The 23,361-nt window shown below is 40.2% G+C and overlaps 1 long non-coding RNA gene across 1 annotated transcript in view; it reads left to right on the forward strand.

The window, feature by feature from the left end:
• LOC141799991 (uncharacterized) overlaps nucleotides 1-14,939 on the forward strand; it is a 51,503-nt gene extending 36,564 nt beyond the window's left edge. The window contains exon 3 of the long non-coding RNA XR_012599280.1: nucleotides 14,817-14,939. This is a non-coding gene — a long non-coding RNA (uncharacterized LOC141799991). The remainder of the gene's footprint in view (nucleotides 1-14,816) is intronic.
• The last annotated feature ends 8,422 nt before the right edge of the window (nucleotides 14,940-23,361 follow it).

The raw sequence follows: 23,361 nt of genomic DNA on the forward strand, positions 1-23,361 counted from the left end.
TAATAAGAAGAAGTAATAATAATAATAACAATAATAATACATTTTATGTCAAGGACGCCATTCAAGACACCCAAGGACGCCATACAAAACATAGTTAAAAAGCATTTCAACAGAAGTTAAAACAAGAAAAATGGATAAAAGTTTAAAAAAAAAAGGTTTAAAAGATAAGATGGGTGGAGGACAGTCAGGTGGAATAGATGGGTTTTGAGGCGGGATTTGAAAGAAGTCAATAAGTCAATATTACAAATATCAGGTGGAAGAAGTGCAAGAGTCTATGCTATGTACAAAGTAACTACAGTAATTTATAAATATACAAAAGATGCAAATTATTGGGTGTGTATGGATGGATTAATGGGATGCTATAAATATAGATAATTCTTGAAGATAAAAGTCTACTTAACAATTCTACAACTCTACAGTTTCATTTAGCAGATGCTTTTGTCCGCAACACAAGCAAGAATTTAGACTGGAGCAAGAAACCTTTGCAAGTGTGACAAAGTGCCTCAAGTTTGATTTGCCACAATGTAAACCTATAGGGACTTTGAATGTTCCGGCAACATTTTTAGGGAATCTATTAAATCAATCTCATGATTTTTCGTTGCGTATGAGAAAACTTCAATCCACTGTTGTTCAAAGGGAAACAACAAAACTTCACAAGGACACTTGTTTGGTACATCTTCTGGCGACCATGAATGTCAGTACAAATTCTATCGAGTAACTGTTCTGGTATTTCACTGTGAAACATGGCCTGTCAGTGTTGCTTAGGACAAGACAAGAACATCATTGGAGTCAGTTGGACACATCCTCTGGGAACCGTGAATGTCCTGATAAAAATGTAACCAATCCATCAAATTAATTTTTGGATTTTTAACTCACTGACTGCCAGCTGTTTAGGGGTATTTTAACTGATATTTAAAGACCCACAGAATATTGCTTCTATGACTATGTAAGCACCATTATGACACAAAGAGTAGACTCTTCTTCCCTGGAGAAAAGAAGAGTTTTGGTCCATCCTTTTTCTATTCTTTAGTTATTAGCTGTGGAGTATAGGCTGGTTTCCCCAAAAAACACCAGTTTTTGACAAAAAAAAAAAAAATCAGAGAAAACAAGCTTTGATACGTTTTTAGCGCTTGTCTCTGTACCGCCAACCTTTGATCCTCTCCATGATCTTCTTCGTCTTTTCTCACAATCACGACACATAGTCGACACCGCTGCCACCCACAGGGCTCAGTACACTAGTTTACAAGCCTGGTATAGATGGAAAATTTGAATTTAAGTCTATAGACAAGAAGTTTGTCCTGCTGGTGTAGCCTAGGGCAATGTCAACGAAAAATATTCAGATTTATTATCTGGACACCATGAATGTTCAGGCAACATTTTTTTAAGCAAATCTATCAAAATATTCATAATAATTCATCATATATGCGGAAACTTTAACCTGCTGTTGTTGAGAGGGGGACATCAGAGGGTCAGAGGGACCATGAAAGATTTTGCATATTTATATCAGTAATGGTTGTTATGTTTCACTGAAGTTGTGAACTTTTAAATTTACCTGGTGATGCTAAAAAAATGTACAAGAAGATAATATGAATCAGTAGGATGCATCCTGTGAGAATCATAAATGTATGGATGAAAATTTTCTCCAATATATTAAATTAATGTTAGGATGTTTAATGTTTTCTTATGGAAATGTCAGTGGTTCACCAAAGTCACGAGGACATATTAAAGAAAGACTGTTAAGAAAGACTTTGAAAGCCTGATTAACAGACCTGTGTCTGACATCTCATCTCTAGAGCCTCCTCAAATGTTTGGTTAAAGCTTACAATTGCTTAAAATGTTCAATTAGTGTAAAAAAACAACAACAATACTCCAAAAAGTTGATAAAAATATTATCTTTCTTGGGTGGTGCCTCACATGCTTGAAGAGCTCATAAACCCCTTGTCCTGCATATTTTGTAAATTATTTTTATCTTGTAAGCTGTGGCACAAAGGGAGAAGCTTCCAGAAAAGCTGATCTGGAATCAGAGGAACAGAAAGAAGACTAAGGCGGGAGAAAGAGAGAGGGGGGAAATACAGAGAATAGAGGCGTTACATTTCGGGGAAGAGATAAATTGGGAGAGAGAAATGCTCACTCTAATCTCCACAGCAGGGACCTGCTTCCATTATTTCGGACATGTCTTGTTGATAGTATTCACACAGTACAACATCCTATCAGGTAATATCACAGTCTTTGAAGGATTAGCGGGAATAAGAGGGGTTTTATTCTGTTTTGTGGAAGGGATAATTCCTTTGAAATATTCTAACATTTTCAAACTAATATGAAAATGGATTTGAGCTTTTTGGTTGTTTTGTCATCCGCAGGTTTCCTCAGGACAGCGTGACAGTACAGCAGATAATTTGAGTGATTGAAAAAGAGACAGAACAAACAAAGGCTGGTGCTGCTTGTTGAATTAAAAAAAAAGAGCAAAATGTTGCGCAATAAAGCAGTGTCGTTCATTGATGAGTAAAAAAAAGAGGGTCACAACATTTGACTTTTGCACTCTCTTAATAAGCTACATAAAGGAGTTGGCTTTTGGCAGCTAATGCTAATGCTGCAGTGGTTAATACAAGAGCTGGAGATAAGCCACAGCTCCTCTACCTTGTTATTCCTTTTCATAGGAGGCGAATAAGAGGATAATAAAGTCAGATATGATCCCAGGCAACGGGTTTTGTTCTCCAATTGTTTTTGGTCCTGAGTCAAACAACAGAAAAACACCTCCTGTTTGCAGCACGGTAAACCCCGCTGTTTTGTTTTGCTAAAATGAAATAAGAAAAGGCATGAAGTCACATGTGAGATCTATCAAGCACTGCTATGGAAACATCACCTTGTTAAAAGACAATATTGCTTCATATTAATGAATCAATTAACTTTCAGGCAACTGTGTATGAATCAGTCATTATCAATGCACTGCTAGCCTTACTGTGTTATCTCAGTGGTGCAATAGACGGCCCACAGGTCCTTGTGTCTCAAGGTTGATCTGCACACTGGACAGACACAAGACAGCTGCCCATCAGTCTCCTGCTAGAGAGCGGCCATTAGAGCCTGTGTTTGTGTCGGTGTGTTTGTCATTTACAGCTTTAATTAGACACCGCTGTTAATGGAGGAGATGACTTTGGGGCCGAGGATGAATGACACTCTGCCGTCTCAGGCAGCAGGGCAACAATATGTTTCACTAAGAGTCGAGGAGGAGGAAGCTATGCTGGAAGAGCGGACATGAAGGGTGAAGGGAGGGTCATATTGTTGTTATTTATGAATGGATGGTTTGGTGTGTGTGAAAGTGTGTTCACGCCCGTGTGTGTTTGTTAATGGAGCCTCGTACTGTATCTCTGTTGGTCCAGGTCACCTGCAGCTCCCTCTGTTGTGTTAAGGATTATCCCAGGAAGTGAAGTGGAGCAACAATAATGTGGAGCTTGCCTCTTACTGTAAGCCCGCCCAGGAGACTTTGACACACATACACAGAAAACACACACATGCACCTACATAAAGAAAAAAACAGATATGCATGAACAACCTAAATGATTCAGTGAATAGCTTTTATTTTGATAATTCATGTTATTTTGTGTTATGTATTTTGGGATTTTAATTTGAAATTTCAGACATTACAGCGTCACAAAAATCCAAAACCATTACAGCTGTAATTGACCTAAAAGACATGAATTCTTTAAAAACAGAGAAAAATCTTTCTAACTTTCTTTTCAGTCTTTATTTGACCCTTAGTTTGGCAAAATGATGTGATTTTCTTTATGCTTTCCAAAAACTTGCACAGTTGTATATTTGGATCATATTTCTGGTTTTGGCTTTGCACGTTTGTAGACTTGATCCTTTTATTTGTCAGTATGGATTTTATTTAGTTTGAGGGTAAAGGAAAATGAACCTCTTAGTCACTTAATTCTGAAATATCTGAAAAAAATAAGTGTCACATGAACGTACTGTGAGAATAAATCCTAAATGTCTAAATGCATTAAGGTGAATTTTTTATAATGTTGTTTTGAGTTTCAACTCTTTCACACAGGTGCGTCTCTGCAGCACAATAAAAACATGTTTTCCTCAAAACACACAGCTCATAAAGAAATTAATTTACAATTTTTTTGAGAATTGTAAAAGCCAAACTAATCACTAATCCAATCCCATCAATCGTAATATCTCCTCTATTAATATTGCAAAACAATAACAAGGTTTTGCAATCCAAGCCAGGGAATTACACGGAACACATTTATATTATCCCCTTTTGTCCATGCACACTCTCACACACACACACACACACTCACACAAACACACACACTCTCACACACACACACACACTCTCACACACACACACACACACACACAGACTTCTGATCTTCCTTATAAGGTGAACATGGGATTTCTGGTAATGTCCCGGCTCCATTTTCATTTTAATCACGGCAATGGGATCAGACAAGCTGGCAGGGCGGGCTCGGCCTGGCTCGGTTGATTGTTCTGATTGAGTTTTCTTTGTTTGGCAGATATGTAATACAGCCCGCTTAAGAGGATTTGATGAGGGGAAGGAGGTTATTGTGTGATTTAATCATGTACACTGAGGTGAACCTGCATTTGCCTCCCCCCCTTAACTCAGCCTTAAAGAAGGACAGTTAAACCATACTGTTGGTATTCATGTAGCTCTGGAGTTTACGTCAGGACATGTTGGTGCTATCATTCTGTTCTTGATGGGTGATGTAATAAACTGTATTTTTCCAATAATGGACTTGGATATGTGTGATGTAAGTCAGGAGCAGGGTTTAAAAAAGCTCTAGCTTCTTTAAAAGTAGTGAGTAAAACAGCAAAGCACAGCAGTTTTTCCAGTTGTGATGGACGTTTTTAAGCTTCAGTTTTGGGTTACAACTGAGTATTTGCTAAGAAGTGTGTCATAACTTTAATACAACCCGTGTTCATTGTAGTTACAGCATGTTTCACCGTCAGAACATTTGAGCCTCACTGATGTTTTTTGGAGACAGACAAATCAAATCATCAATGTGCTCAGGCTACGGTTACAACTCATTTTTTGTTTCCTCTTCTTCATCCACGTTTTTCACGTTTAGACTCTATTCTCCAAGCTTTTGCCACCACAGCTGCACAGGTTGAAGTGAAAGTGTTCACTCGGTCAGATGTCTTGATGATCTGTGTTTGATCTGGGTTGAATCGTTAACAGTTTTAACGTGATGTTCCCAAAGATGGATTAGCAGGAGGAACATCCCTAGACAGATAATAGACAGATTAAGGATGACCAAATGTCATGAGGATAAACTGTACGATGAACAATGCACAAAAGGTGACAGAAACCATGTAAGAAGGAGTCAATATGGCGTTAATGTTTGTTTGCAAGTCTTCATCTTTTACTTTTCTGTTTCACAACAGGCATTCAGGCAAATTTATTCTGAATTCTGGATGTTTTGCACTGTAAAATATACAAATATTGTTTTTAAAGTATTTAATTTTCTACCTCAGTAATTTCTCATACTTCCTTTTTTAAAGACTAAATTTTGTTGCCCACAAAGGTGTCACTGTCGAAGCACTGCTCTAAATATGTCCATAAGGATGTCCTGATATCTGACTGGTCTTGCCGTCTGCCACTGGGAGGATTAAGCAGGCCGAGGTGGAGGGGTGACTTCCCCTTCCTCCTGATGTTCACTCTCCCTCTCACATTTTTCAATCTCCATGCCTCATTATCACAATCATCTAAGAATTGATAATCCAATCTGCAGAAATTCATATGCAACTACTTCACAAAGCTAAGAATATCTTTCATGTGATAAAATTTGTTCTAATTTATGTGTGTGAATGAGAGGGAGAAAGAGGGAGAGGGAGAGTGTGTGTTAAGCCTTGCATTAGCTTTGCTCAGTTCGTGGATTTTCCCCCATCAGCAGCAGTATTATTTACATGAGTCTCAGCAGGGGTCTGCTCCCGCTCCAAGCCTTCAGCTGGTTACTGGGCGGTGCTCTGAGGCGACTGTTTAATCAAGACTGTGAGAAACAAGATGCCAAAAAAATTAAAAATTAAAAAACAAAAATCTTATTTACCACGAAATATCTTAAAATCTCTCTTTTTACATCTGACATAGATATGATTTTGAGAAAGGCTGGGCCGTGGGTTTAGATTTCCTGGATGTAGGTGTTATATTTCAAATATACATTTTTTTGACTGTGTACCCTTAATTACTCAATCCTCTTAAGGGCCCCTCAGTGCTCTAAAATCAGGGTCATTGTGTGTGTGTGTGTGTGTGTGTGTGTGTGTGTGTGTGTGTGTGTGTGTGTGTGTGTGTGTGTGTGTGTGTGTGTGTACTGAATATCATGTGAAAATCTCCTGTATGTGCGTGTGTATCTAATATGCCCTGACACGGTGCCTCAGCACCCAAACACACCGCAGATACATGACCTCAACAAACATTACCCATCAGCCCCTCCCTCCTTCTCCTCCTCCTCCTCCACACACAACCATCACATCAAACTCAGATGAAGATTTACTGTACATACATGTGCACACACACAGGGTTCATCTTTTACAGCAACAATAGAGTCTCACTTTTGTTAAATTTGTGCAGAAAGTTTAATGCAAATTTTAAAAAAATGCATTTCTATAACTTTGAATTTATCTACTGTCTTAAATAACATGTTTGTGCAGGTATTCTGTGCAAAAAAATACACGTCTGCATCCTTAAAGGTTCCTGCATATCTGCAAGTTTTCCGTTAAAGTTCCCTCAGATATTTTCTCCATTTGTTTCCCGTGGCGTTTGAGGTCTGTATTGACTGCAGTGAGGCTTTGTGGCTGCCATCCTGGCTGTTTGAGTGTGACTGGTTGGCTTAGCGTCAGCTGTTGGCCCAGCCCTGCTCAGCTCAGATTGCTCCAGATTAGGAGATGGGGCACTCTGAGAGCAACTATGATCCATATTAAAGCTGCATAAAATGAAAATTGCAAAGATTTAGAAGCGGATCATAGGCCACGGAGAATTTAATCACAACCTGGCAGTGTGTGTGTGTGTGTGTGTGTGTGTGTGTGTGTGTGTACGTGTGTATGTGTGTGCATAATACAGAGAGCATAGTGACATGAGGATTATCGATGTGGGCTGTATTTACTTATCAACCCCAGTGTTCAGAGATGTATCACAAATGTTTTATCAGCGCTGCCGTTTTCTCTCAGTCATGGCCACACAAGAGCAGGATGATGCATGAAAACAGTTACTTTTTTTAGTGTTTTAAACTTTGGAGACAAACATGATGTGTTCAAAGACAAAAAAAAAAACATGCATTTGTTCATGTTGGTGTGTGAGTGGGCGAAAGAAAGTGTGTGTGTGTTTATGTGTGAGCACAGCCAGGGATGATACTGTTCCAGTGTCCTCAACACTTGTAATCCCCCTAAAGCTTTAAATACTGTTACTGTGTATTCACAGGGTAGTCTAGTAATAGAGCTGCACAGAGGTCCTCATTTACTGGTCCAAATATTTCATCTGTATTTTTATATGATATATATATTATATATATATTTCAACTATTAATTTAAAAAAAACTGTGCCGATGAAACAGCACAATAATTCAGAAAAATTCTATCAAGTCTTTTCATTGACTTTTGCATAAATAGAATTAAATTATCATTTAAATTCTGATAATATGCAGAAGCAGATTTTTAATTCTACTTTACTCCATTACCAAGGAAAACACGTTAATGTCTGCATTTTAATTTGGCAGCTAAATTTCCCTCACCGATTAAAACATTTAGTCAGATCTTTAAATATGAAATAGTTTGTAGTTCACGACTTTGAGTGTTTTTGAAGTAACACAAAGAGTTAGTCCACTATAACCAACTAAGTTATGAATATCCTAAAATATATGTGCAGGGGTAATTCTAAATTCTGCATCACACTTTTACACAGAGCCTACACTGAGTGAACTCATTTGATCTTCCTGTGGTATTATTTCACAGGTTTACAGATAGAAACAGCTTTGATCTTTAAATCCTTACAGCTGAAGACCTGGTTCCACATTCTTACATACCTACCAAAAGCAATAACATTGAAAGTCAAGTCAAGTTATTCACATCAAATCACTGTTTTTAAACATACTTCAGTTGTCTGATTAAGTTTTCTGGAAAAAATAATAATAATAATAAAGCCACAGACACTATTTCTATCATGACACAGAATTCTGAGGTTAAAAAGGGTGGAGAACTGGAAAAAAGAAATATGGGTAGGGATAGATGATACGTAAATATAATTTAAAAAAAAACAAAACTCAGTGTATGTAGATTATCTTCCTACATAAACATGCAAAGTTGTCTTAGTTTGGCTAGATACATTTTACAAACGCAAATGCTAAAAAGTCGCCAAAACTTTTTTGATTAACGTGGCTGAGTGATGTCTTGCAAAAGGGAGACCACAGCCCCCATGGTAGTAGCTACAATTCTACAACTTCATTTAGTAGACACTTTTGTTGAAGCGATGTACAACACAAGCAAAAATTTAGACTAGAGAGAAAAACCTTGGTAAGTGCCACAAAGAGCTTTTTAAATTGGCCACAGGTGCTGCCATCCCTTGCCAGAAGAAGTGTCAGTTTATTTATTTTATTTTTAAAATGTAGCTGCAACTTATAATACAACATAAAAAATTCCCTCAGCAATTAAGTTCAACCTTGAACAACATTCAATATCCAGCATTGTCGGTGCTTATTTACTAAGAGCTGGGTCTTAGACCTTCTAGTTTATTTTATTCCTGAGTGCCTAAATATTTTCTGACCAGTTGAGTCTTCAGACATCTCTCTAAAGTTGAAAGGACTCAGTGGATGGTATTGAGTTGGGTAATTCATCCCACCATTAGGGACAATAGAGGACAAGAGTCTGGCTAGAGATTTAAAGCCATCAAATTTAACCAAAGTGCACTACTTTCAAAGGTCTTGTGCCGCTGCGGGATGGGCGTCTCTTTCCTACATCCAATGCAGCCTTGGTAAGCCCCAACACCAACTTCATAGCAAGTCACTTTTGTCCAGAATTGTAATCCCCTGTTAAAGTCAGAGATGTTTATCTACATAGTGTCCATTACACCACCCATTCGTTTTTATCATGGAGTTTTGAAGACTATCATTGACGTGTTTATTTTTGCTGTAAATTGGGGATTTAGGGTGTTCGTGGTTTCTGGTGTTTCCATAGACTGTATATAGAGTGGACAGCGTGGCTTCACTATTTACCATTGTACAGTTTTGAAGCCAAAATACTCCCGTCACAGGCGCCGCCATTGGCAACTGTTGTGCAGCCAGAGTCTGCGCAGTGGAGGCTGTGAGGGACTGGGAGAAAATCTGAGTGGAGCCAGCTGACAAAAACAATAATTATATTTTCTTTTGAGAGTCTAATCTCTTTTTTTGCTCTACCTCCCAACATATTTTACAAACCCCCCAAAAAATACACAAAAACAGCAGCTGTCAATCATGGTTAAATGTGACATAAAACCTTGTTTTTAACTTCTTATAACTATTGAAAAGTGAAACTTGAAAAAAAGGAGGACTGAAATAAAAGGCAGCTAAATGTTATTTTCAAATCACCACAACAATTGGATGTGGGAAACATTTCTACGAAGTGTATACATTTTTTAAAGTTTGACCACAGCCCATCTGGAATGGCTTGGGAGATGGATTTTTTGACCCATACTGCAGCCAGCCACCAGGGGGAGCAGTTTTTGTGACAACTTTATTTCGAGCTGAGCAAGATGACGCCCACTTTTTTTTTTACAGTGTATAGGTGTTTCTGGCAATTAGCCTCAAGTGGTCTCTCAAAGAACTGCGGTTTTACATTTTTAGATCTATGTTGCAGCTTGGTTCAAGGACAATTTTCTAGTTAGCTAACCAAACGAGGAAACAAACGGTTGTAATGATGCGTTCAAGGTCGGCTCAGGAAAAACGAGTCCTAGGAAGCTTAAGTGGATCTTTTGCTGTTTGTAGTGACATTTATTTAAATTAAGTCTTTTAGACACAGTCCCTTGTAAAATGATAAAAGTGTTTTGTTAAAATTGTGTTTTTGTTGCGTCCTTCCTCCAAATTCTACGGTTTTGATGCTCATCACAAAAAATTATGTCTCTCACTGGTTTAATCTTATATTTATTTTTACTTTCACCATGGTATATTTTGTGTGTGCGTGTGTTCTTAGATTTGTGCACAGTCCATGTGTGGTTTTACGGCCAAAGGCTACATGTGTTTGAGAGACCTGACAGATCTCATGACTTGTGCCCTACTTGTGCTCACCTGTATCTGCATCTCTGCTGCACCGAAACACACACACATACGCACACACATTTCCTGCAAGGATATCATTTCTCTCCTTCTTTCACTTTCATTGTCTCTTTCTTTAGTTTTGTGCAGGTTTTTTTGTTGCATGTCTCTCTTTCTTCTACCCTCCCTTTTTCTATCATTCCATATTTCCAAATCCCTCTCCAAGCGCACATTGTGTGTGCGTGCGTGTGTTTGTGTGTGTGTGTGTGTGTGTGTGTGTGACAGTCACACACACACACAGAACACAGACTAAGATAGAGCAGATGGTGACCGTATTCATTTTTTCCCCGACTAACATTAACCATTCATTATAGACAGCAGACTAAGCCAATCCCACATCCTCCCCCATGCAACATGTACACACACACACACACACACACTGACACACGCACACATAATGTCCAATAATTTTGCCATTAGCCCAGTGACAGTCCCAAAATCTTGCCCCTCCGTCAGTGTTGATACTCTCTCCTTCCAGACGGTCCCAGCTCTGCTCTGACTCAATCTGTTGACATTTCTGATTCCGTCCCCATGACTCAAAAATTTCTCCTCCTTCACTTCAGCAACCCACAACAGGACTGAGGAGCATCTGACGTCTCCCTCTGCCTCCCCTTCCGTCCAATCCTGCAATTTTTTTTTCGTCTTTGTTCCTTCCACTTTCACTGTCTGGCTTCTTCTGGCAACTTCCCCATAAGTAAGAGACACACTCGCTCTGTTTTTCTTCCTTTGTTTCTCTTTCCCAATCCTTCACCGCCTCGCTTCCTTTCTGATCTAATAGAAAAAAAAAGAATAAAACCTGTTAGGCACTAAATCAGGTTTAATCTCTGGCTTGAAGAAAAGATGAACATTAATCCACATCTGTCCATACAAATGTTTACCGCTCATATTTGAGACCTCATTAGGCCGGGCTGTTAAGCTGCATGCTCAGTGTTCATGCAGGCCGCAAGACAGAGAAAAAAAAAACGAAAAGGGGAAAAAAAGAACAGCTGAGACCATAATGTGTTTCCAAAAATGTTTTTTTTTGTGTGTGTGTGTCAAATTCTCTGTGCTCGCAGACATGCACCTTCACTTTGCATGCCCCCCTGTAGTCAAAGCAGTCTGAGGAGGTTTGGCCCGGTGCCTCTCTGCGTGCTCCAGAGGGTGCAGAGGCAGAGAACTCTCACACACTTAAACTAATGAGAGTTTTAGATGCAGGCAGAGAGCGGTATGAGTTACTGCTCCTCAGCCACCCGCCGGACATCAATCGCACCGCGGCCTGAAGGCTTTACTCAGTTCCTGTTGCTTAACTGCACACATCACTGCCCTTTACTCACACACACATACACACTCCTGCAGAGAGTGACTTGTGCAGACACAGTCAAGGCTTCCAGAGGAAGTTTTTTGGAGGAGATGCTTAAAAGAGTGTCCAGCAAGCAGATTGAGACAAAACACTTGGTTTCATATTTCGTTTTTGAAAGTCTCACCCACACCTGTGTGTTGTGGCTGCAAAAAGAAGAAAGTAGAACAGTTTAAACAACTGTGCAAAAAGATACATTCAATGTCCCCTGCACAGTTTATGACCCAAGTTGTGCTAAGGAGCCATATTTCAAACGAGCAAGCCTTTAATGCATTGCAGAGCTATTATTGAGTTGTGAAAATTAGCAAATACTTATGTAAACATTATGAATATAATAATGACAACTGGTATATGAGAAATAAAGGGCATCCAATAAGCATCTTAGGCACTTAAAATGTAAACACAACATTTGTTTGTTCACAATTTTGTTTCTTTTTAGCTCAATACAGCATAACTGAAAGGCCATAAAGATATTTGCAGTGTTGACTTTTAACAATAAATACCAAAGTTTTTAAAGTCTCTTGGACAAATGACTATAGTTTAGGTTTTTTTTTTCAAAAGCACATATTTAAGTCTTGCTAAGTGTGGTTGAAGACTTTAAGAGCAGGATTTACACTGCAAACAAAACTGAAATCTTATCAAGTTTTTGTGTTATTTTCAGTAGAAAATGCCTTTTCAGACTTAATATGACTAGTCCAGAAAAAATGTCTTATTTCAAGTTATTTAAAGACAAAACAAGGTCTGAATTGCTTGTAACAAGAAAAAAAAACTGCCAATGGAAAAGTTTTAGGCAAATTTTCAAGCAGTTTTCTCTTGTTCTATTGGCAGATATTTTTTTTTACTTTGAAAGCAAATCGGACCTTATTTTTTTCTTTAAATAACTTAAAACAAGACATTTTTCCTGGACTGACCAGTTGAATGTGGCTCATATCAAGTTTAACAAGACAATTTACTTAAAATAAGACAAAAAAACACTTGATACGATTTCAGATTTTTGCAGTGTAGAAGTTCTCTGTAAGAGCCAGAGCACAGTCTGTCCTGTGCATCTCCCTGTCTGTTTGGTTTCCCTCTGCCTCCAAACAAGACAAGACTTTAACGAACAGTCAGATCTGCAGAAAACATTGTCAGAGCCAGCCTGCCCTCTATCCAGGACTTATACCGGTCCAGGACCAGGAAACGAGCTGGTAACATCTCTGCAGACCCTTCACACCCTGGATATACTGTTTAAACTCCTCCCCTCTGGACGTCAAAATAACTTGACACAGGAACAGTTTCTTTCCACAGGCCATCACACTGATGAAGAATTAAACCTGCTGTAAAACTGTAACTCATATATCTTATGTACAACTACAGCCTGTTTGTCTCTTTCTTCTTTGCATATTTTTTTTCCACTGCAAATTTTTCAACATCCTTATTCATTGCACTATTCAACTAAACGTTTATTTATGGGTATAAAAGCTCATTTTTTACTTCTTTAATCTCTGTTTCAGGTTTGATTTTATTACTATTGTTGGCGTGCCGATTAAATTTAAATCACAATTCTTCGATATTCATTTATTTTTGCGATTTTAACACCAAGCCATGTAAAACAGTTAAATGATGATGATAATGTCCACAGACAATGCCAGGAGCTGTATTTGCCCATAAAATGCACATCACGTGAGTCAGAGAGAAACATTTCAACCTCTGCTGGGGAAGAGTGGTAACTTTTTCCAATCCAGTTTATAAACAAAGACTGAAATGAAGAATTTGAATTTATCAAATTTGATATACCGTTAAACGATTTTTTTCTTCCACCCCTGGTCAAATACCTTATATTCTTTTAAAGATACCTGGCGAATTAAGGCTGTTCTGGTTCTGATTCTGCCTGTTATCACATCTCCTGTTGTGTCATAGTGGAGCTACAGACATGACCAAGACAGAAGTTGAAAGATTTCTCTTTTCCCTCTCAACCGTTAAAACGTGAGTAATTCACACTGCAAAACTCAAAATTCAGCAAGTGTATTTGTCTTAAATCTTGTCAAAAAATATGACTTTAGACTCAGTTGAAGCTACATTTATGAGACAAGTCCAGATGAACATGTACATTCCCAGATACAGCAAGCCAAAAAAAGGCCTGGAATGCTTGTAATGAGTGAAAATCTGCCAGTGCAGTTAAAGCTATGTTTATTTGTTATATTTCTTTATTCTCCTGTGTGCATAATAAGCCATAGTTTTTGTAATTCAAGAAACTTGACTAGTACAGTTCATTTCTGCACTGGCAAATGAATTTACTCATCACAGGCTCATCAGACCTCTTCTTTTTGCTGTTTATGTATTGTTGTCAATCTGGACTCGTCACAAGCATGCAGCTTATAATTTTACCTGGAAATAAACATGCACACTTATTTTATTTAACTATATTTTACATTTGTTTTTTCCCAGCTCATGTATGATGATGGTCTCTCCTATGTAAAGTGTCGGCTGTGCTGAGCAGAGTCAGTTTGATCCAAAAGCTCTTTGTAATAATGATAATATAATACTGCCCACTGCACGCAAAGACCGTGTCATGTGTAAGCTGGTGGCTCAGGTTGGAGTCATGTATTTTTAAAGGTTACTTTTTTTTGCAAAAGTGCAGAAAATCACGGAAAAATCATGCCATCATGTTTTTGTTTATGCACTTTTTAATTTCAGGTCAGCATTTTACTGAGAACCCTTTCATGATGCCTGTGTACAGTTTTGCAAAGTACAACCCCTCCCCCAGACACACTGTAAAGACAAACCATGTTAACGCCACCCTGTCTGTCCTTTGTCCCCTCACCATCCCACTCTTCTCCTGTCAGTCACTCCTGTGCCCTAAAACTGTCCTAAATGACTTAATCTACAGGCCAACGGTGCTGCAGTGACGCTGCTGAGCAGGGCCGCTCTGTGTAAGGGGATTGCTGTAATTACTGGGATCTGTGCACCGTATTTATCTTTTCAAGGGACGGGTGATCCTGCCATAAAAAGCCCAACATTTGGCAGTTAACTAATGCACACCATTAGATTGATTGTGCTGGATTTTATGTTTGTGTGTGTGTGTGTGTCCCATATTCCCTGCTGCTGTCATGCTCTGTAATGTGTGTTAAATAATGCTCGGTTGTTCTCTGTAATCCTGATTAAATGGGGGTTAATGTGTGTCTGTTATACTTTTTTCACAGACTCTCCAGCCGTGACCTTCCACGACTAAAGGGCTGGCACAAATGAACCGGCTCATGAGACACGATTAGACGGAGAAAGGGAGATACGAGGAGGCGAAGCAGAGGCGCAGGCTTCAGGTAGCATCAGTGGCGGCTCTGTCTGTGTTTTCCTGAGCCTGTGTTTCATTATGTGAGAGAAAGAAGACAAAAGGCTGATATTTGTAGCAAAATAAATAAAAACCTTTGTCTGATAAGCTCCTTTCTTAAACATAAACCTCAGCAGCTTTAAAAATCTGACATTAGGAGTACAATAAAAGGAGGAAATAATGAAAGAAAATGAAATTATCACTCTTCTTGGATGTGGCAGAGAAACAAACAGATTGACCACGCTCTTCTTTCCAAAAAATCCTCCCCCGTGCAGGCAACATGTTCCTCACGTCCATCTTGGCTGTTTTTTCAGATATTTGGTGTCAGTGTGTGTGTGTACGTGTAAAACGCGTGCATGGCTTTTGTGTGTGTGTGTGCGTGTGTGTGTGTGTGTGTGTGTGTGTTCGGGTTGTGAAGACGGAGGCTGCACCAGGCTGTCCAGCCTACACACAAACCGTCCCGTCGTTAAATCACCTTACTGTTCCATCCAACATCCACTGCCCTGAGCATGTTTTTCATTTGATGTGTGTTTTGGTTGAAATGAAAGACACACGGGGAGAGGAGAGAGGAAAAATAAAAAATGCACGGGGATCGAGAGAGGATGTATCAACATTGGATGTCAAAGTAACTTCAGACTGTGCTCTCTTTGCGTTTATAAAACTAACTTTTCAAACTCTCTCGCACATAGACGCACTCTCTTTCATTTAATCTCTCTTCTCTGCCCTCTTTCTCCCACTTGTTCCTTATTAATTTTTATGTTTCTGACCTCGGAAACGGGCATGAGTACACAGATATATTACAGTAATTATCTAATTTTACAGTGCCATTAAATGTCACAGAAATCCAGAGTTATGGCATTAATACAATAAAGAGGGTTTGGGCTGGAGGGATGATAACTTAATACTAGACCAGTCTGAAATGAACTGTGGGTATTTGCCACTTTTTATCCGTCAGCACCCTCAGAGTCTTTCAAGTGCCTGCATGTGAAATAAATCTAATAATACTGGATGAAAACGTAGGAAAACTTGTAAATGTGTCAGATACAAATATAATTCGTGCATGTCAGACCTGCTTTATATTTAGCAGAGTTTTTCCAGCACGATTACAACCCAAAAGATACATTTCACATCTTCGTTTCTGTTTTCAGACAACCCTGTTTTCCTCTAAAATTCAGAGTTACAACGTATTATATTTAGATTCTCCTCATTTTCCCCGGATTCTGGCCGGCAGTAGTGTTATTTACTGTGGCTCTGACTGAGGCACATTTGGGAGCAGTTCAAATTCAAAGCCGTGCCAATCTCCTTCCTCTTTTTCTGTCTTTTTACAAAAAAAAAAAAAAAAAAAAAAATCACCCCCTCTTCCTCGCCCTCTATTCCTCTCCGTCACTCTCTGCTCGTTTCCCTCTACCTGAGTCCCAGTAGATGGAGATGTGAAATATTTAAACACACTTTGTTGTTTGGGGACAATGCTCTTCAGCAGATGGGCCATCGCCGCACAGACCCCAATGTATGCAAATCTCCATACAAAGCAGCCCAGGATGTTTTCAATATAACACAAGTGCCTCAGGCCCTGTTTTAATCCCTCTTTACCCGCAGCCAATGCACTGTTTCATCCAGTCAAACGCCTTAAGCGCTATGTCAACTTGGACATCTGGCCACATAACTGAACCCAAAAAAAATCGTGTGCATGTGTGTGAGGAAGGAAGCATGTTTATGGAGGGTTAGAAGAGGTGATAGAGGTGATAAAGTGCCAGCTATGGGACTGAAGTATCCAGAGATGAAATGATCAGTGGCGTCATTAGTGGCAGGGGTACGTCAAAGGAGCAGGGAGGGGATCGTTTCTGAGGTGGATTCTTCGGCCTCCTCACCGGAGGGAAACAGGTGCCACTGTTGCTTTCTTCATTGTCTCTTAACTTGTTTTGCTGTTTTCTCGCTTGTTTTTCTCACCCCCATCCTCGAGGAACAAGCAAGTACACGTACACAAATGTGGCACACACACACACATACACACACTCACACAAACAGACACACATGCTGCCTGAAGACTTTCTGGTCAGAGGACTGATTTCTGTCGTGGTGACATCTGAAGGGTGCTACAGCACAGCCAGACACCTGGATACACATGGCATCCTTCACTACACTGTGTCAAAGTCCACCCATGTGTGTGTGTGTGTGCGTGTGTGAGGGTTCATGTGCACAGTAGGTGTCCATTAGGTGTGGGGGGGAAGGTGCCACAGAAGGCGGTGAGCATCTCCTGAGGGTATCTCATCAGCTTTTCCTGGATGGAGCACACGAGTTCAGACGCTCGTGGCGATGTTTCACGTCCTCATTGACCTACATGATGCAGAATACACATGTGCATGTGTGTGCAACATACCTGCACGCAGACATACATATGTATACTGCAAGATTTATGCTTTCACCTGGGAGGACGGGTCAGATATGATCAAGAAAATCCCTTTTTAATGTATACAAGGTCTGGATGGTTTATCATGTCTGATTTCTAATTAAACTTTATGTGAACTCGCGGGTAATTAAGGTTGACGAGGGAGTTGAATGTGCAGAATTGAGAAGCTTATGATATATACGACTAATTAATGTGATTTAAACCAAGATAAAACAGAATTTAAAGGAGTATTCAGTAAGTTTTTACTCACTTTTTTGGTCCAAATGCTTCAAAATGCTACAAATTTACACCAAAAGTAGGAAATCCAATATTAAAAAATGACGACAAATCACCATGCATGTAAAAAAATGTCAATGAGACTTTTTTATGATAACAAAAATAGTTTGGAAAAGACAAATTTAAGCAGAAATTTAACTGCTTTTGCATGTGTTGTCTTAAACTATGTATATTGTGATTTAAATGCCTCACGTCTCAAACAGATGTCTGTTAACTGACACAGCCTTCAGAGAACTTAGATAATTTTAACTTAACGTAGAGCTTTATAAAGTAAACTAAGGCACAATCGAGTGTTAAAGTGAAGAATGTTGATGGAAAACAGTCGAAAGACTGTTTGACTTGGATTTTTCACTATCTCTGCTGATTTTCATCAAATTGTAAAAATGTGTTCAAGTTACGAGTAGCTGCTCTACATCGCAGCTCTGTGAGCATATTCCTTTTGCACTGTGTTTGTAGCTGGCATGAGAGAGACTGCCTGCAGCTTGTGTGATGGTCTGTGGATATGTGTGGATGTGTGGAGAGTGGGGAGGGAGGGGGGGCAGCTTGTGTGTGCATGTGTACTTAAACCTCAGGCCATGGAACTGTGTGTGCCTCATTACGTGTATGTGTTTGTATCATTGTGTGTGTATGTGTGTGTGTGTGTGTGGACGGAGGGGGGGGTAGAAAAGAGTGTAGGTGAGTGCAGAAGACAAACCTGTCAGTTTCACAGCTGGTTTCTCTGGCTGCAGGGCTCAGGCCGGAGCAGGGTGACACTCGGCATCACAGCACCGCAGCAAAGGGCCCGGGGTGAACACACCATCATATACTGTAGGCAGATGCACACACAGATTCACACACGCACACACCTTGGTTGGCTGCCCTCAACTGAAAGACCAAGAGACCAGTGAAACACACCACCTGGGCAAGTCATCATATCTTGTCAAAGATTTTTTTTTCTCGTCTTTTTGGCTGGATGGAGGTGTGAACAACATCACAGAGCAGATTGCCTGGCAATGGACTGACCATCATGTTGTAAGGAAGGGATGGGGGGGAGGTTGAGAGGAACACAGAGTGAGAGAAATAACAAGAGAAAAGTATAATGTAAGAGGAGAATGGCTTTCTTTTTATTATCCGAGCTGGAGTTGGCTTGTCTTCCCGCATCATGAGCCACAGTGGCTTGATCGGGACTATCATGGCCGCTCTCCACGCATTATTGATGATAGAAGTTGATGTGGACGATTAGCCAGGACGGTCCCTTCCTTGCGTCAAGAGGCGATGGCGTTCCCATCCGTCCTTTGGTCTCATTTTGGGACTCGCTTCATAGTGTGTTCCCGAGCGGAGTGGACTCTCTGTGGGGAGAGGAGCCTCAGGCAATAACCCCCCCTCCCCTTCCCCTCCTCCCTTTCCCCTTCTCCACCTCCCAGTCAAAGCCTACCCCCTTCATCCACCACCATCCTTGCACATTTCCATCTCCACAAAGATGGAAGTGATGGCAATTTTCTTCAGGGTATTTAGAGGATGTTGGCCCTTTTTTTTTTTTTTAGATCTCATAACAGTTTACTTGTAAAAAGCACTGAAGCTCGGAGAAGAAGGGGGCAGTTAGGAGACATTTTCATCCTCAGTGAGCACGTTGAAGTGATAATTATTATTCAGAAGAGCAACAGAACGCAGGTATGTCCAAAAAAATAAACAGCCACTTTGTGAATTCTGTTGACATTTTGGGGAGAAAGACCCTAAGTGGTGTCAATTATAAAAATAAAGGCGACATGTTGACAGGAGCTATGAAACTGTTGTTTTGACTGCTGCTGTCAGGGGAGGTTCCCCTGTCTAAAGTTTACATAGCAAATGATTCTGCCTCAGTGACTCTGCCCTGGATATGTGTGTGTGAGTGTGTGTCTGAGCGTGTGCGCACTCAGTGATCAACTTCTGCTAAATACTAATTACTGAATACTTAGTACGGATGCCCTTTCTATTGAGTCCCTTTAGTATAAACATTCATAATAGCTCATTTTCTCCTTTGTAGCTCCATCATCATTATTCCACCGCATCCCCCCGAGGAGCGAGACAGAGCCGAGACCGAGGCCGGACCGGGCTGAGGGGGGAAAACAGTGTAGAACCAGAGCACCAGGACCTGGGAATGCACACAAGTGATATTTGTGTGCAGCAGATCAAAAAGCGTTTACCTTTAGATGTTTCCCTGATATGAATATTCAACATCCTTATTGAAATCTAATTTGGGTCTCCTTGTCTCAGGGGTCTTTTCATCAGTGCCTGTTGCCTCAGGCCACAGCTGATTGACAGCCAAACTTTAGTAAAGAGCAAGCAGGAAAAAAGGGGGAGATCTGGTGGTGTTGGAGATGTGAGCGGTGTGAAGCCGGGGAGAGCTGGAGCAGATGAGTGGAGGGGTGCTGTCGGGGGGTGGACGAGGTGGGGTATTTAACCTCCTTGTATGCATGCACAAACAGAATGCTGCAGATTGATAGGAGCTGTGAGTGTGAATGTGATAAAACAACAGGGCTGTGCAACAACATTTTATCATTTCAGGTGTTCTCCTGCACCAAACACATTCACATTGATTAAACCACATTGTTAAAGTTGTTCTGTTTGCAAATGGGAACAATTCAGGAGCACAGAAAACCATTGTTGTCATTGCACATTATACAACTTAGGTGTAGTGCAACAGTTTTTTAGTCAAATAATGAAAGATCTGCATTCAGATTCAATGGTTAATTCAACACTTGAGTTATTTTAAAGGAAAAATCCCTCAATTTTCACAAATAAGACTTTGTCCAGTCTTAAAATGTACACTATCTTTCTGTGTGGCAAAACTACCGATCAGATATTTAGCTGAAAACCAGAAGCAAAATTTCAAGAAGTGGATGTTTTAAAATTTAGAAGGATATAAAGAAATATATGAAACTGAAAAATATATCAGAAAGACATCCAATAATGCAGATACAATATTGATTTCTACAGCAAATTCTTTCTTTGATATATCTTTAGATATCCAGTAAACCTTTTGCTTTACATCACTTATGTAAAGAATGCACAGTATACATGTATGTATGTGTTTGTATACATATATATTACAGATAATCTACTTGTACTCAAACTAAAACACTTTTTGTGCAGCAGGAGGTTATTTTAGAGAAAGAAAACACTCCAAGTCTTTAGTAATTTTAAAGCATATTTGTCATATTTGCGGTTCAAGCAGCTTGACAAAGTTGTGAAAATGTGCTGCCACTTTTTTGTCTCCTGAGATAGTAAACTGAGTGACAGAAATCCCAATGTTTCCTTTTAACTGACATTTCAAGGACCAAATGACTAATTGAGAAAATACTGAGCAGATTGAGTGGTCATGGAAAATACTGTTTGTTGCATCATCTGAAAAAAAAGAGAAAAAAAAGGGAAAAGAAAATGACGTAAGTGTGAAACAGGTAAGGCAGCTATTCTCTGCAGAAACATTTACATTTAACAGTAATAGATATTTTATGTTTGAGTTGGAGATTTTCTATATTTGCACAGTTGTGAGTGATTTATTTGGTCTCTTCTTGTCTTAAAAATGAGTATGTGACGCTCGCTGCCAAAGGAAGGCACCATATTGTTGTCTAAAATTATATTTCTTAACATTTGTTCAGTTATTTGTCTCCATTTCTGATTAAAGACCCGTGAACCTCGCCACCATCCGTTTGGCAAAGTATAAAAACTATGACTGTACTCTTGTACTCTGCAGGCTGGAATGGTGCACAATGATGGAGTTCAGTTGTGTCTTCTTTTTTCCTGGCTTATATAATAGAGACTACTTGTGCTCCTCCTCAAATGGCGCATTTCTGGACGTTTCTTCATGGTATTTGTAATCTGCATTCAGTTATAAACCTAATGAAGGATTTATTAGTGTTAAAGTTGTTGCTGCTGGTTCGGGATGTGTCTTTGTTTTATAGAGACAAATGTTCCTATTGCTGGTGGGGCTGATTTCAGATCAAGAATAAGCACCATGTGCATCCACACAGACACACACCAGCACTGTCCTCATCTGGCCGGTGGGTTGAGCATGGTTTAATGTTATTATTGCGCAGGTGTGGGTCTCGTCCCTCAGGGTTCCATTAAAACGATGCCCCTCTCAATGGTGGCTCCATTTGCTCTTTAGATTTAACACAGGCCATATGTCTAGCAGGAGGCAAACAGCTGATGGGGTTTAATTGACAGAAATCAACATATTTGGTTGTGTGTGTGTGTGTGCCTGTGTGTGTGCTGCTTTGCTAATGTGCTTGGGCTTCAGGGAATCCCTTTAAAGGGTCAATTATGTATCAGAAGAGAGTTTGGAAAAAAATAAGAAAAGGGAAAAGGGCAGAAGAGAGAGTGAGAAAGACATGTCTGAGACAAAAGGACTTCATAATGGGGACCAAGAAACCAGGCACAGACTCAAAGCACAGTCAGTATCCCCGGACATAACCCGGCTCATCAGTGAGTGCATGCTTCCTTCATTCTGGATCCGACGTTCTTCCTCTCTGTTCCAAGAGCACTGCTGTGTACAGAGTGTTAACTTCATGTTTTATCAGGCTTCACAGAGACGACGCCCTGCGCTGCAGTTAAATCATGTAAAATTACCTGTGTCACAAAGCGGATTCGGGCTCAGGAGGGGACCGCAACAAATGAAAGTGTATCCAGTGCTGGGCCCTCAAAAGCAATCAAACCATACAGGACACTTGAATAATTAGCTTGGACACTGCAGAACAATTTTAAACTCATGTTTCAGAGATATTTCTTGGAGTTCCCTTTGAAAAGTAGGAGAATGGTTAAAAGTAGTTTCAAGTCACGAGGGATAACCCAACATTAGCTTACAGGCGCAACGCAATTAGCACATAAAACCTGTCAATGGCCCTCAATATCACAGCCCTCCAAGGAGTGTAAGACTTATAAAGCTCCTGATCTACTACTACAAAGTGATTAATCCTCCCCACACAATGACCAGTCTTAAACTGGGCCTCTATATCATTAGGTAGCCCTATATGGCACTTTAGCTCTGCGCTAATTAGCATTCAGATCAGGGGCCCACAGAGGCAGCCCCTCCACCACAGAGGAAGGACATAGGATGAGATGGCGACACAGTGAAATGTCATTAACTTGATGTTAATTACTAATTAATGGGGCTATTTCATTTACATGTATCTGTGGCTCTCTGATGGGCCCCTGCCTTTACTGGGTTACTCCAACCAGCCGACAAGTTGGGGGAGGGTTTATTCCCTTCTCCTCTCCTCTGCTCACCCCCTTAGACTGTTTCATCTCTGCTAATTAAATAGTGGGCCACTCATCATGATTATGTCTGCTTTTACAACATCGTTTTCTGCACTCCAATAAGTGACCAACTACCTCTTTAACACCCAGGCGTTTTTTTTTTTTTTTCTCTGCATGAACTCAACTTCAAAACCCAAATCCAGCGCCAACTCTCCTCTGACTTTTATCTGACTTGTTACTTTCAGTCACTTGTGACCCCCCTCCTCCCTTTCTTCTTCTTTACTGCTACAGCAGCAGCAGCCACACGCCGTCCGTCGCTATGGCAACCCGAGCCGCTCGGTCCCAGGAGAAAGAAGGAGTGGGTTGGGTTGACTAGCGTCTGGCCGTTCACACGTGGGCAGTGCCAGCTAGCCAACATGGCACACAGCATCCTGCCATATGGTGCCACCACATACGTCGCGCTAGCCTGGACTCAGGATCCGGGCCTGTAGTGAACGGGACAGACCTGCGCGAGGAGCTGATG

Source organism: Halichoeres trimaculatus, unplaced genomic scaffold (assembly GCF_033239565.1).
Source record: "Halichoeres trimaculatus isolate MK-OKI-2021-1 unplaced genomic scaffold, fHalTri1.1 fHalTri1_scaffold_11, whole genome shotgun sequence".
Classification (NCBI taxonomy): domain Eukaryota; kingdom Metazoa; phylum Chordata; class Actinopteri; order Labriformes; family Labridae; genus Halichoeres; species Halichoeres trimaculatus.